Source organism: Lissotriton helveticus, chromosome 5_1 (genome assembly GCF_964261635.1).
Source record: "Lissotriton helveticus chromosome 5_1, aLisHel1.1, whole genome shotgun sequence".
NCBI lineage: Eukaryota > Metazoa > Chordata > Amphibia > Caudata > Salamandridae > Lissotriton > Lissotriton helveticus.
The window spans coordinates 1153268062-1153280604 of NC_136065.1; positions in this window are offsets into that span (position 1 = coordinate 1153268062).

Here is a 12543-nt window from a genome sequence, read left to right on the forward strand (position 1 = left end):
AATACTCTGGGACCCCCTTTCGGACGGGTGCAGGTAGCGAGTACCACTCGAAGACGAGTGGCAACGCAGGTAAAAGGGGAATCTGTTGGAATTTTAACAGAGGTAAATGTACGAGGCCCCAGGGGTCGTGCAAGTTCAGACATGAATGTGGGGGGTGTGGGCAGCCATCCCATCCTGAGTCCATGTGCAGAGCCAAAACGGGTGATAACGGTGGTAAGGGAAGCGCCAAACAGGTCTGAAATAGTCCGAGGGGCGACTTTACCTACTCCGATTGATACCATGGCGATGATTCCTTGGCTCAGTGAATACCCGGATCATGCTTCCGCTGGGGTGTTGCGGAACGGGTTTTCATATGGTTTCCGCATCCCAGTGGGGGATTTTCAGGGTGTAGCTAACTGTACGAATCAACTATCGGTCCTACAGCATTCGGCTGTGGTACAGGCAAAGATTGGGAAGGAGGTGACTCGAGGTCGTGTCGCCGGTCCATTTGACTTGCCACCGGTTGATAATTTTGTTTGTTCCCCTCTAGGGGTGGTCCCCAAGAAGGACCCGGGTGAGTTTCGGCTGATACATAACTTGTCAGCCCCACGGGGTCTTTCTGTGAATGATGCGATAGAACCGGAAGTATGTTCGGTGCGGTACGCATCTTTCGATGAGGCCGTCGCCATGTTGCATCGCCTGGGGCCCGGGGCGCTGATGGCAAAATCAGATATCGAGTCAGCGTTCCGGTTGCTCCCGGTACACCCAGACGATCAGCGTCTCCTTGGTTTTAGGTTTCAGGGTCGCTATTACATGGACAGATGTATGCCAATGGGATGTTCTATATCTTGTGCTTATTTTGAAATGTTCAGTTGTTTTTTGCAATGGGTCTTCACAAAGAAGACGGGTTTTCAACATGTTATGCATTATCTCGATGATTTTTTGTTCTTGGGGGCAACCGGGGAGCCAGAATGTGGACAGGCTTTAAATGAATTTTGTGTCTTGATGAACCAATTTGGTGTGCCATTGGCGCCAGGTAAGACCGTGGGTCCCTCGACTTCCTTCGAGTTTCTGGGGATCGAGCTCGACTCGGTAGAGGGTTGTTTTCGACTACCAAGAGATAAGGTTTTGAAATTCAGGGCATCCCTTGAAACATGTATCAGTGAGACTAAAGTAAAACTGCATCAATTACAACAAGTGGTGGGCCAGTTGAATTTTGCCCTGAGAGTAATGCCAATGGCCCGCCCCTTTTCCCGCTCGATTGCACAAGCCATGGTCGGCCTGAAGGAGGGCCATCACCGCACGAGGCTCTCGGCAGAGGTTCGCCAGGACATGCGCATTTGGTTGGCATTTCTTGCGGATTTCAATGGTCGAATTGTCTGGATAAAACCGGCGGTGTCCTCTGAGGAGCTGGGGCTGTGGACAGATTCGGCGGGGAGTATAGGTTTTGGCGCCATATTCGGCACACAATGGACGGCTCAAAAATGGCCGTCATGGTGGCATGAGTGCGGGTTGACGAGGAACATTGCTTTTCTCGAACTTTTCCCTATTTTGGTGGCCCTGAAAACTTGGCCTGAGGGGTTCCGGGATCAGTCTGTGGTGTTTTGGTCTGACAACATGACCGTGGTAGAGTGTATCAATAGTCAGGCAGCACGTTGCAAATGGATGCTGAGACTGCTTAAAGAAATTGTGTTATTGTGCATGCAGTTGAATGTGCTCTTTAGGGCAAGACATGTCCCGGGGGTATTGAACCAAGCGGCTGATGCGCTTTCTCGTTTCCATATGCAGGCCTTCTGGGGTTTTCTGCCCGCAGCGGACCCGGTGGCAGCACCCTTTCCCGAAGCTCTCTGGTCTCTCGGTGCCCCGAACTACAAAACCTCGTGGGAGAGAGTTTAGCGCCCAGGACAAGGAAGGCATACGAAGGGGCGTTCCGTTCCTATTGGTCCTTTTTGGGTTCTGCTAGGGGGGAGCTTTGGGGCCAGGAGGAGCTTGTCGTTAAATTTTTGCTGTCTTTACATCAGGCAGGCAAATCAGTAGCTACGGCCCAGAGGCATCGGGCCGCCATTTCCTTTATGGCAAGGGCTCATGGGATCCAGGACCCGACAGCGTCTTTCGTAGTCCAGAAAGCGCTACGGGGGTGGCAACGCCTGGAGGGTCGCAAAGCAGATGAGAGGCGCCCGATAGGTCTGGATAGGTTGGCCCTGTTATTTTCCGTACTCCCGGCAACGTGTTCATCACAGTATGAGACAGTGTTATTCCGAGCCGCTTTTGCGCTAGCATTCCATGGGGCTATGCGGGTAAGCGAACTAGTGGCGAGGAACAAGCGGGATACGATGGGGGGATTGTGCCAAGAGCACGTTCAGGTCAAGGGGGAGACAATGACTGTCTCGTTTGTCAGGTCCAAAACCGATCAGGGTGCGTTTGGGGACTGCATAATCATACAGAGGATTCCCGGGTCCCCCATGTGCCCTGTGGTTTGCGTAGAGGAATATTTAGCGCAGAGAGTGGCATCATGGGGGGGGACCTTTTTGAGACACGCTGACACCACCCCACTGACAAGGTTTCAGTTCCAGCGGGTGCTTGCGATGTCGATTTCGGCCGCGGGCTTGAACCCCGGCGAGTTTGGGACCCATTCTTTTCGAATAGGGGCTGCTACAGAGGCTACAGCCAGGGGTCTGAGTGTAGAGGAAGTAAAACGTGTAGGGCGTTGGTCTTCGAACTGTTATAAAAGGTATGTGCGGTTGCACATGTTATGAAGCTGTAATGATGTACTCACGCTTCTTGTTTTGTTTGGTTTTCAGTTGCGCAAGCCTACGAGGCGGGGCGGACTGTGCAGTCGACCCGACACATGGGGACCAGCGGTCAGACATCACCGGCTGGGAAAAAGGAGGTGTGGGTCGTGGGCCACTCATACGTGAGGCGTGCCGCGGACGTATTCAAAGCAGGTGACATGATTCACGTGGTTGGGGAATACGGGTACAGTGTGTCCTTCCACGGAAAGGGCGGGCTCTGTATTGACCAGTTTCAGACCTTTTTCGAGGATTTGTTAGGGCGGACAAGGTCACCGCCGTCTATAATCATAGTTCATCTTGGGGGCAACGATTTGGTGGCCACTGGTAGACGACTTCTTCTTGAGGCAATGCTTTCCACAGTAAGTTGGTTGGCAAGGAGAGTTCCAGGGTGCACAATTGCATGGTCCCACATGATCCCACGAAAAGTGTGGCGGGGGGCTATTTCTGTTTCTGCTCTGAATCATTCAGTAAGGAAAATAAATAACAAAGTGAGTAGATTGTTTCGTTCAAGTACTCTGCATTCTGTCTCGCATGGTTGTATCAGAGGGGACAGTATGTATTTGGGGGACGGTGTTCATTTGTCCCGGGTGGGGAATGAGTTACTCATAGGAGACCTCATAGCTTGGTTAAAAAGTTTATAACATGACCTTTAGGCAGGAGTTGTTGTGGGGGGTCCGGATAGCCGGTCAACTATCCGGCCTGTGGCGGTAAGGTCATGATCGGTGAGCAGGAATTGGAAGATCCCTATGGGGGGGCGTCACCCATTACGGATGGGAGCGCTCGGGGGAGGTGGCCATTGGCCCCTCAACGGGGAGGCGGTCCCGTCTAAGGATAGGCCGCCGGAAGGAAAGGAAAGGTGGTCAAGGCCCCTTCCTGGATAGGAGGGGCTACGGGCCCTCCTGGGGAATTTCCCGGGGCCAGGACATCTGCGACGGCAGATGGGTAAGTTGTGTGGGGTTCGGGAGGGGGTTTACGCTACCTCTTAGACACCTCACACGAGTCCTCGGACGACCGTTAAATGGCGTCGAGTTCATTGGGGCCCCCGTCAAGTCCAAGGGAAATTGGTAGATGCACTTGAGGTACGCCTCTGTGCGGTTGGTCCTCTCACAAGTGAGGGTTGTATTTCTGGTTTAGGGATCTGACACCGGTTACGACCTTGCCGTTGGCCCTTAACGTTAGGATGTACAATTTCAAGTCAAATGTTTTGTAGGATGTTGGATCGGCTAGGAGAATCTTTGTATTAGAGATCTGTTAAGGTTAGCCAAACATCGTAATGTGGAAATGAAATTGTACATAATATGAAACTGTTATTTTAATGTTTTGATTTTGTTTCATATTTTAATAAATACGGCCGGGAGGGTCACTCCCTCCCGCCTTCCAAAAGTTCAGAACCGTTTCGGTTTCCCATCCTTGGGGATTGTGTCGAGAGGGGGTGGCGGGTATCTCAGCCATATGGAAAGGGGCGACCATTCGGTCCCCCCGAACGTATGGTGGAGTACCACGATCCCCCCGGGAAGCCATCTTGGGCGGGAGGCGAGTCTCGGCTGGTATGCCCGAAGCGGCGTAGCCGGGCGCGCCTTTTTCCGCCCAGGAGTGGGTTGTCCTAGACACTGACGCACTCGGCCACGCCCTCGGTGGCGGGCGGGGACGGGTTGACGCCCGCCCCGAAGATGGATAAAAGAAGCAACAAGGCAAGAAAACATCCTCTCGTTCCTGTGCTCTGAAGCTGCACCTCCCCACTGCACGTGAGCTCAAGACGGAACGAAGACGGAACGAAGAGCCAATTTTGGGGTTTGAGGTACTCCAGATGGATAACATAGAGCTACAGAGAGGTAATAATTTGAAATATGTGTTAGTAAATGGATTGAGGCTTACCCAACAGAGGAAAACACTGTCATGGCAATGGCAAAGGCTCTTATTAAGGAGCTTTTCCCATGCTACGGCTTGCCCTGTTCGATTTGAAGTGACAACGGATGTCACTTCAAAGCAAAGGTGATCCTACTGCTGTCTTATGGTTTGCACATCAAGCAAAAATTCCCTGCAGCTAATCACCCTCAGTCAGCAGGTTTAGTTGAGAAGTACAATGGTACTCTCAAGCTAAAATTGGCAAAAATTAATTTTTAGATTATCATTTCTTGGTCAATTATTTGTATGAACTCACTAAAAGTTTGTGTTTAATTCATCAACAGATACACACGGTTTTACCTTCAGCACCTGAGTGGCCCGGGCACACCATTCAGCCTGGTGACTATATCCTTGTAAGACGAGACAGTTTCTAGCCTAGATGGAAGAGACCTTATCTGGTCCTCATCACAATGAGCACCGTGTTATGAGTGGAAGGCCGAAAGCACTGGATTCATGCATCCCACTGCACCCCTTCCCTACAATGCCTGTGTGAGTTATAGCATTGGAGACCACGAGACGGAGATAGTCCCAAGATTTCTTCTGTTCTCCGATGCCCAACTAATTTGGACGCAGACAGAGGAAGAAAATTATGCTGTTTTGTTCGCCCTAAGTTGGCAGGATATTCCCAGACCTGGGTCCCTTGCTCACTTTGCCACTGGATTCAAGCTAGCCTGGCTGATGAAGGGTGTTACCCAGAAACCGGTCCCAGGATGCTTGTTTCCAGTTCAGGGAAGACCTGGCTTGGCAGTTCGGGCTGGACTGTTCTCATGAGGCACCGGGTCAAGACTGATTTGCATATAGTTGGGTTTGAACTGAGGTGGCAAAGTGAGCTAAAGAATGATGATAGATTCAACCCAGATCTGTGACTGGGGTGAGTGTGTGAAAAGTTACAGTGCTCGGTCTATCATCTCCTTGTGTTTGCTATGTTCGCCCTAAGTTGGCAGGGTATGCCCAGACGTGGGTTCCTTGCTCACTTTGCCACTGGATTCAAGCTAGCCTGGCTGATGTAGGGTGTTACCTAGAAACCAGGGGCTAGATGTAGGTAAACTGAATTTACCGATTCATAAATACCGAATTTTACCGATTCGGTATTTATGAATCGGTAAATTTGAAGGAGGGAGATGTAGGGAGAATCGGTAATTGAATTACCGATTCTTTAAAATTCGGTATTTACCGATTCGGTAAATGCCGAATCGGTATTTCCTATTGATTCCTATGGGCTGTGAAGACCATAGGAGTCAATGGGAAATACCGAATTAGTATTTACCGATTCGGTAAATACCGATTTCAGCAAGGGTGCAGGGGGTGTCACTTTGACACCCTCTAGCACCCCAAAGACGGGCATGTGTGCCATGTGGCACACATACATGCCCTAAGGGCATGTCTGTGTGTCACATGGCACAGGTGTGCATGCACACATGTGCATGCACACCTGGATTCGGTATTTTACCACCCAATTGGATTGGGTGGTAAAATACCGATTCTTAAAGCCCTGTGGCACTCTGACATGTGCCAGCTACATCTGCATTTACAGAATCGGTATTTTACCGAGTCTGTATTTACCGAATCGGTAATTTTACCGAATCGGTAAATACAGAATCGGTAAAATACCGATTCTGTAAATGCATGCCCTACATCTGAAAACCCAATACCGGTCGGAAACGGCCAAAATCTGCCGTTTCCGACCGGTATTAGGGCTCCTACATCTGGCCCCAGATCCAAGATGCTTGTTTCTGGTTCAGGGAAGACCTGGCTTGGCAGTTCGGGCTGGACTGTTCCCATGAGGCACAGGGTCAAGTCTGATTTGCATATAGCTGGGTCTGAACTCAGCTGGCGAGGTGAGCTAAAGAATGATGATGGATTCAACCCAGATCTATGACTGGGGGTGAGTGTCTGATAAGTTTCTGTGCTCCATCCATCATCTCCTTGTGTTTGTTTTGTGTCAAAATTCAACCACTATTCCTTACAGTAATTCAATCAAGTTGTTGTAGCATTTCAACCGATCACTTGTTTGCATCAGCTCTACCTATGGTACCTAAAAGGACATCCAACAAGATTCCAGCACTCTCTAGTTGTACCTTTACTCTGTGATGAGAAACAATGTAGGAGATCAGGCTCCAACAATCATTTGCAGAGATATAGATCTCTATAGCAACAAGGGACCCCAATTTAGTCTGTCGGGACCATGGGGAGCATACTTTTGAAAAACAACAATGGTCCCAAGCAAAAGTAATAATGAACGAATAACATATAGACAGAGTCAATCTATATTTATAGGACAGACATGTCCAGCCGGACAGGGGTCTTCCAGAGATTTTACTCAGTATTTATGTATTGAAATCACATAGAGAATACCTTCCAACAATCAACCAAAGTGGACAACAAGCCTGTGTCCAGTACTGACAGAGCGAGTACAAGTGGTGATGTAGACAGCAGAGAAGGGCTTCGTAAGGCAAAACAGCGTTACTCTATAAATAGTACAATTGTACAGAGTATAACATAAATGCACTAGACATTTCAGTAGTAATCACATTTCAGTTCAAGTGCATAAATAGTCGACGGCGTTTCGGACCCCTATAAAGTATCAGGGACCATCATCAGGACAAATACAATGAAAAGCCTTAGATTAATTAAGCCTCTAAATGCCTAAAAGGGGGGAGAAAAAGAAGATGTTCAAAACATACAATGAATAAAATTCAAAAACTTGGTGACATGAGTGAGACCAGTGAACAACGACGTATTGGTCAAGCAAGTCACGTGGACTACAGTGCTGGTGATGTGCACTAATAACTCTGATCCAATCGGTGGAGACTTAATATGGACAGTGAAGGTGTTTCAGTGACTGATAACTGTATTGTCTGTAAAAGTGGTTAAAATGGTTAAAAACGCGTAGGCGTGAGGGGATATCGGCGCAAGTGGTGTCTTGAGGAAGTCATGAGTGAAGGAATTAATAACCAATGGTGAAAATAGATCCAGATGCGGGCGTGAGGAGATAACGGCGCACGTGGTTCCATCGAGGAGTCAAAAGTGAAGGGAATGGTAAACCGTAGCGTCGGCCGTGTGGGCGTGGGCGGAATACATGAGGGATTCCAGGCTTACCGGGTCGCCTCAAGACGGAGAGGCTGACTCCTAGGCAACAGTTACAGCCGCGAGCCCTGCAAGGGTAAAAAGGTGGTCAGGACCCGGGAGGCGCGGTGTTTGAAATTGACGAGCCGCGAGGGCTCTGTCAAGGCGTGCAGCCACTTACCAGAATCGGGATGCGGGAGCCGCGGACAAAGTATTTCCGTCGGCTGGCCAGGATACCTAGCAAGAGGGGGGCGCATCAGTCATATACAGAATATAATCAATTAAAATAACCACGCAGCCGAAGAGCTAGAGGAGGATCCACTTACCGGATCAGTCGGCTAGAATGATTCCCTGGCGTCAAGCACGCAGGGTAGCCAGGGTCTAATATACTTAGTTCGGATTGGACCAGGAAATGGGCATAGAAATAAAAGACGGACCAACATAGGTGCCATCTTAGGGTAGTGAGAGGACAGGACAGGGCATAGAAATAGAAGACGGACCCACATGGGGGCCATCTTGGGGCAGTGAACGTGAGGAAGTGAAGGCATGCTTATGAAAAGGCGCGTTTAAGGGAAAATAAGTGTTGTGGGGAATTTAAACATACATGCAATTAAACAATAAAATGACCACAGCAGCCAGTACAGTTGAATACTTCAGCAAGGCACATAATTGTTATCGTACAGGCACAGTCATGAATTGTGAGCAAGGGTGTCAGATAAGGGCAGTCCATTCATCTTGGACGTTGAGCCCCGAGTTCAGACTATCAGTCTTCAGAATCCATTTCAGTTCCTCTCTGTTTAAGAGGCGTGTCAGATCTCCGCCCCTTGGTGAGATTATGATTTGTGTAATAACAGTCCATTGAATGTCGTTCTCGGAGTGTCCTTTCTCCACAAAATGTTCCACCAAAGGAGCGTTGGGTGTTTTACACCTGATGCGGCTACGGTGCTGGGAAATCCTCAATTTGACCTTCTGCTTGGTTTGTCCCACGTATATCAGGTTGCAAGGGCAGAAGATGGCATATACAACATTATGACTGTTACAATTGGTAAAGGTGTTACGAACATTTCTTGCATTGTTGAACACAAATTCTTTACCATCCATTGAAAACTCACATACAACGCACGTCCCGCAGCGGGCGTGCCCAAGAAGTGGAGGTAATTGCCAATGGTCATTCAGGGTTACATTTCTACTGGATGGTAAGGCAGCCATAACCAATTGGTCCTTGAGATTTTTGTTTTTCTTAAAAGCAAATAACGGGGTGTCCCAATTCAATACGCCTGAGTTCAAAATGTGCCAGTTCTTTTTGACACATTGTCTCACCCGGCTTGAGACCGGGGAATATGTTGTTACACACACCAATTTCTCAGTGGTCTTTTTGGGTTTAGGTTCCAGGAGGGTTTCCCGAGGGCAGTACCAAGCTCTCTTCATCGAATTCTTGATGAGACGCTTGGGGTACCCTCTAAACCTCAGTTTACTAGATAGTATATTAGCCTCACAGAAATAATCTTCCTTTCTGTAACAATTTCTTCTCAGTCTCAGGAATTGAGAATATGGCAGACTATCCCTCAGAGCCCTGGGGTGACAGCTGTCATATCTTAGCAGGGTGTTTCTCTCCGTAGGCTTACGGAAGAGGGAGGTGTACAGGTTGCCCTCATGATATTGGATATTCAAGTCAAGGAAAGGGATGCTGCTTTGGCTGTGAGCAATTGTGAAGGTGAGGCCATTGCAGTTGTGGTTAAGCCAGTGTAGGAGCCCATCTAGTTCAGGGATAGTGCCCGCCCAAATCAAAAAAATGTCGTCTATGTATCTCTTCCAATTCTTCAGACCTGGAAAAAATGGATTCGTAGGACATAGGATGGTATTAGTCTCCAACCAGTCCATGTAAAGAATCGCCAACGTGGGAGCAAAGACAGCTCCCATAGATGTCCCACGTACTTGTTGGTAGTACTGTGAGTCATACATGAAGAAATTTTGAGTAAGGCAAATTTCTAAAAGTAAGATAATCTCACCAAGGGGCGGAGATCTGACACGCCTCTTAAACAGAGAGGAACTGAAATGGATTCTGAAGACTGATAGTCTGAACTCGGGGCTCAACGTCCAAGATGAATGGACTGCCCTTATCTGACACCCTTGCTCACAATTCATGACTGTGCCTGTACGATAACAATTATGTGCCTTGCTGAAGTATTCAACTGTACTGGCTGCTGTGGTCATTTTATTGTTTAATTGCATGTATGTTTAAATTCCCCACAACACTTATTTTCCCTTAAACGCGCCTTTTCATAAGCATGCCTTCACTTCCTCACGTTCACTGCCCCAAGATGGCCCCCATGTGGGTCCGTCTTCTATTTCTATGCCCTGTCCTGTCCTCTCACTACCCTAAGATGGCACCTATGTTGGTCCGTCTTTTATTTCTATGCCCATTTCCTGGTCCAATCCGAACTAAGTATATTAGACCCTGGCTACCCTGCGTGCTTGACGCCAGGGAATCATTCTAGCCGACTGATCCGGTAAGTGGATCCTCCTCTAGCTCTTCGGCTGCGTGGTTATTTTAATTGATTATATTCTGTATATGACTGATGCGCCCCCCTCTTGCTAGGTATCCTGGCCAGCCGACGGAAATACTTTGTCCGCGGCTCCCGCATCCCGATTCTGGTAAGTGGCTGCACGCCTTGACAGAGCCCTCGCGGCTCGTCAATTTCAAACACCGCGCCTCCCGGGTCCTGACCACCTTTTTACCCTTGCAGGGCTCGCGGCTGTAACTGTTGCCTAGGAGTCAGCCTCTCCGTCTTGAGGCGACCCGGTAAGCCTGGAATCCCTCATGTATTCCGCCCACGCCCACACGGCCGACGCTACGGTTTACCATTCCCTTCACTTTTGACTCCTCGATGGAACCACGTGCGCCGTTATCTCCTCACGCCCGCATCTGGATCTATTTTCACCATTGGTTATTAATTCCTTCACTCATGACTTCCTCAAGACACCACTTGCGCCGATATCCCCTCACGCCTACGCGTTTTTAACCATTTTAACCACTTTTACAGACAATACAGTTATCAGTCACTGAAACACCTTCACTGTCCATATTAAGTCTCCACCGATTGGATCAGAGTTATTAGTGCACATCACCAGCACTGTAGTCCACGTGACTTGCTTGACCAATACGTCGTTGTTCACTGGTCTCACTCATGTCACCAAGTTTTTGAATTTTATTCATTGTATGTTTTGAACATCTTCTTTTTCTCCCCCCTTTTAGGCATTTAGAGGCTTAATTAATCTAAGGCTTTTCATTGTATTTGTCCTGATGATGGTCCCTGATACTTTATAGGGGTCCGAAACGCCGTCGACTATTTATGCACTTGAACTGAAATGTGATTACTACTGAAATGTCTAGTGCATTTATGTTATACTCTGTACAATTGTACTATTTATAGAGTAACGCTGTTTTGCCTTACGAAGCCCTTCTCTGCTGTCTACATCACCACTTGTACTCGCTCTGTCAGTACTGGACACAGGCTTGTTGTCCACTTTGGTTGATTGTTGGAAGGTATTCTCTATGTGATTTCAATACATAAATACTGAGTAAAATCTCTGGAAGACCCCTGTCCGGCTGGACATGTCTGTCCTATAAATATAGATTGACTCTGTCTATATGTTATTCGTTCATTATTACTTTTGCTTGGGACCATTGTTGTTTTTCAAGAGATATAGATCTCAACAATTCAACAAGTGAATTTATTGCCTTGTGCCGCCTGTTGTGGGGTACCCTGTAAAGAAAACAATTTGTTAATAATAACATGTCTTACACGGCAGCCATCTTTACTCCTCCATGTGAATTTCAAATGAAAGTTTTTGCCACCTCATGTGCCACCACTTTGGCTAATACTTGAGGGAAGGGAGGAAATACTAGCACTGGTGCCTGGGACCTCAACCCTAACTCACAATGCAAATCTATGGAAGAAATTGAATAGCAGCTGCAAAAGCATAATGAATTTCGACGTTTGCCCTTGCCTTCAGGGCCAGATGGGGAACCCAAAGCAGCTCAGGCAAGTTTACCAGACCAGCCCTCTCCCACGGGCGCACTGCTGCTTAACAAAACTGGCCCCCAACACTGCTGCTTGTATTACTGGGGGCCGATCTTGCAGCCCTACTACAAAACCGTCCCCACCACTCCAAAAGCGGTTCCACCCTTCCAGCCTCCCGATCAAACACTCGATGCCCGCTACGGCCAGTCCTGCTTGCCTTTCTCACTGACAGCTATGGTGTTCTTATGCCTATTGATCTGTGTCCCAGCTAATGGCTGAAAGGGGAAGCAGACATCATGTATCTACCGAAAAGAAATGCAAACTAAGTTTTCGCAATGTCATAGATTTCAATTGCATAATTTCCAAGGAATCAATTGCATTAAAGGTTTTTAAACGGGAGAGGCGTTCTATTTCCTTGAGGTCACACACAGACTGTTTGTGCAGCAATTCCATAGAAATCAGCAATGCACTTACATACTTGACACTTCTAGATAATATATTGTATGGTAACCATGCTCATATCAATATCTAATTATTTTTTCAGACTTTGAATAATTAATTTATTGTCAAGTTGTATATGCTAAATGGATAACCGCTTGTTTATTATCCTGACAAGATCTCGTTGGCCTTTATGGTAAATTTGTTTAAGGATTTTAATTACCATTCTTTTTCAAGCAGTTCTCTTAAGCTCAGCTCAGGAATGTCAGCTCATTATACTATGTCTCCTGATACGCTCTTATGAATCTGTTATTACCTGAGAGGGAGCCTAATTAGTC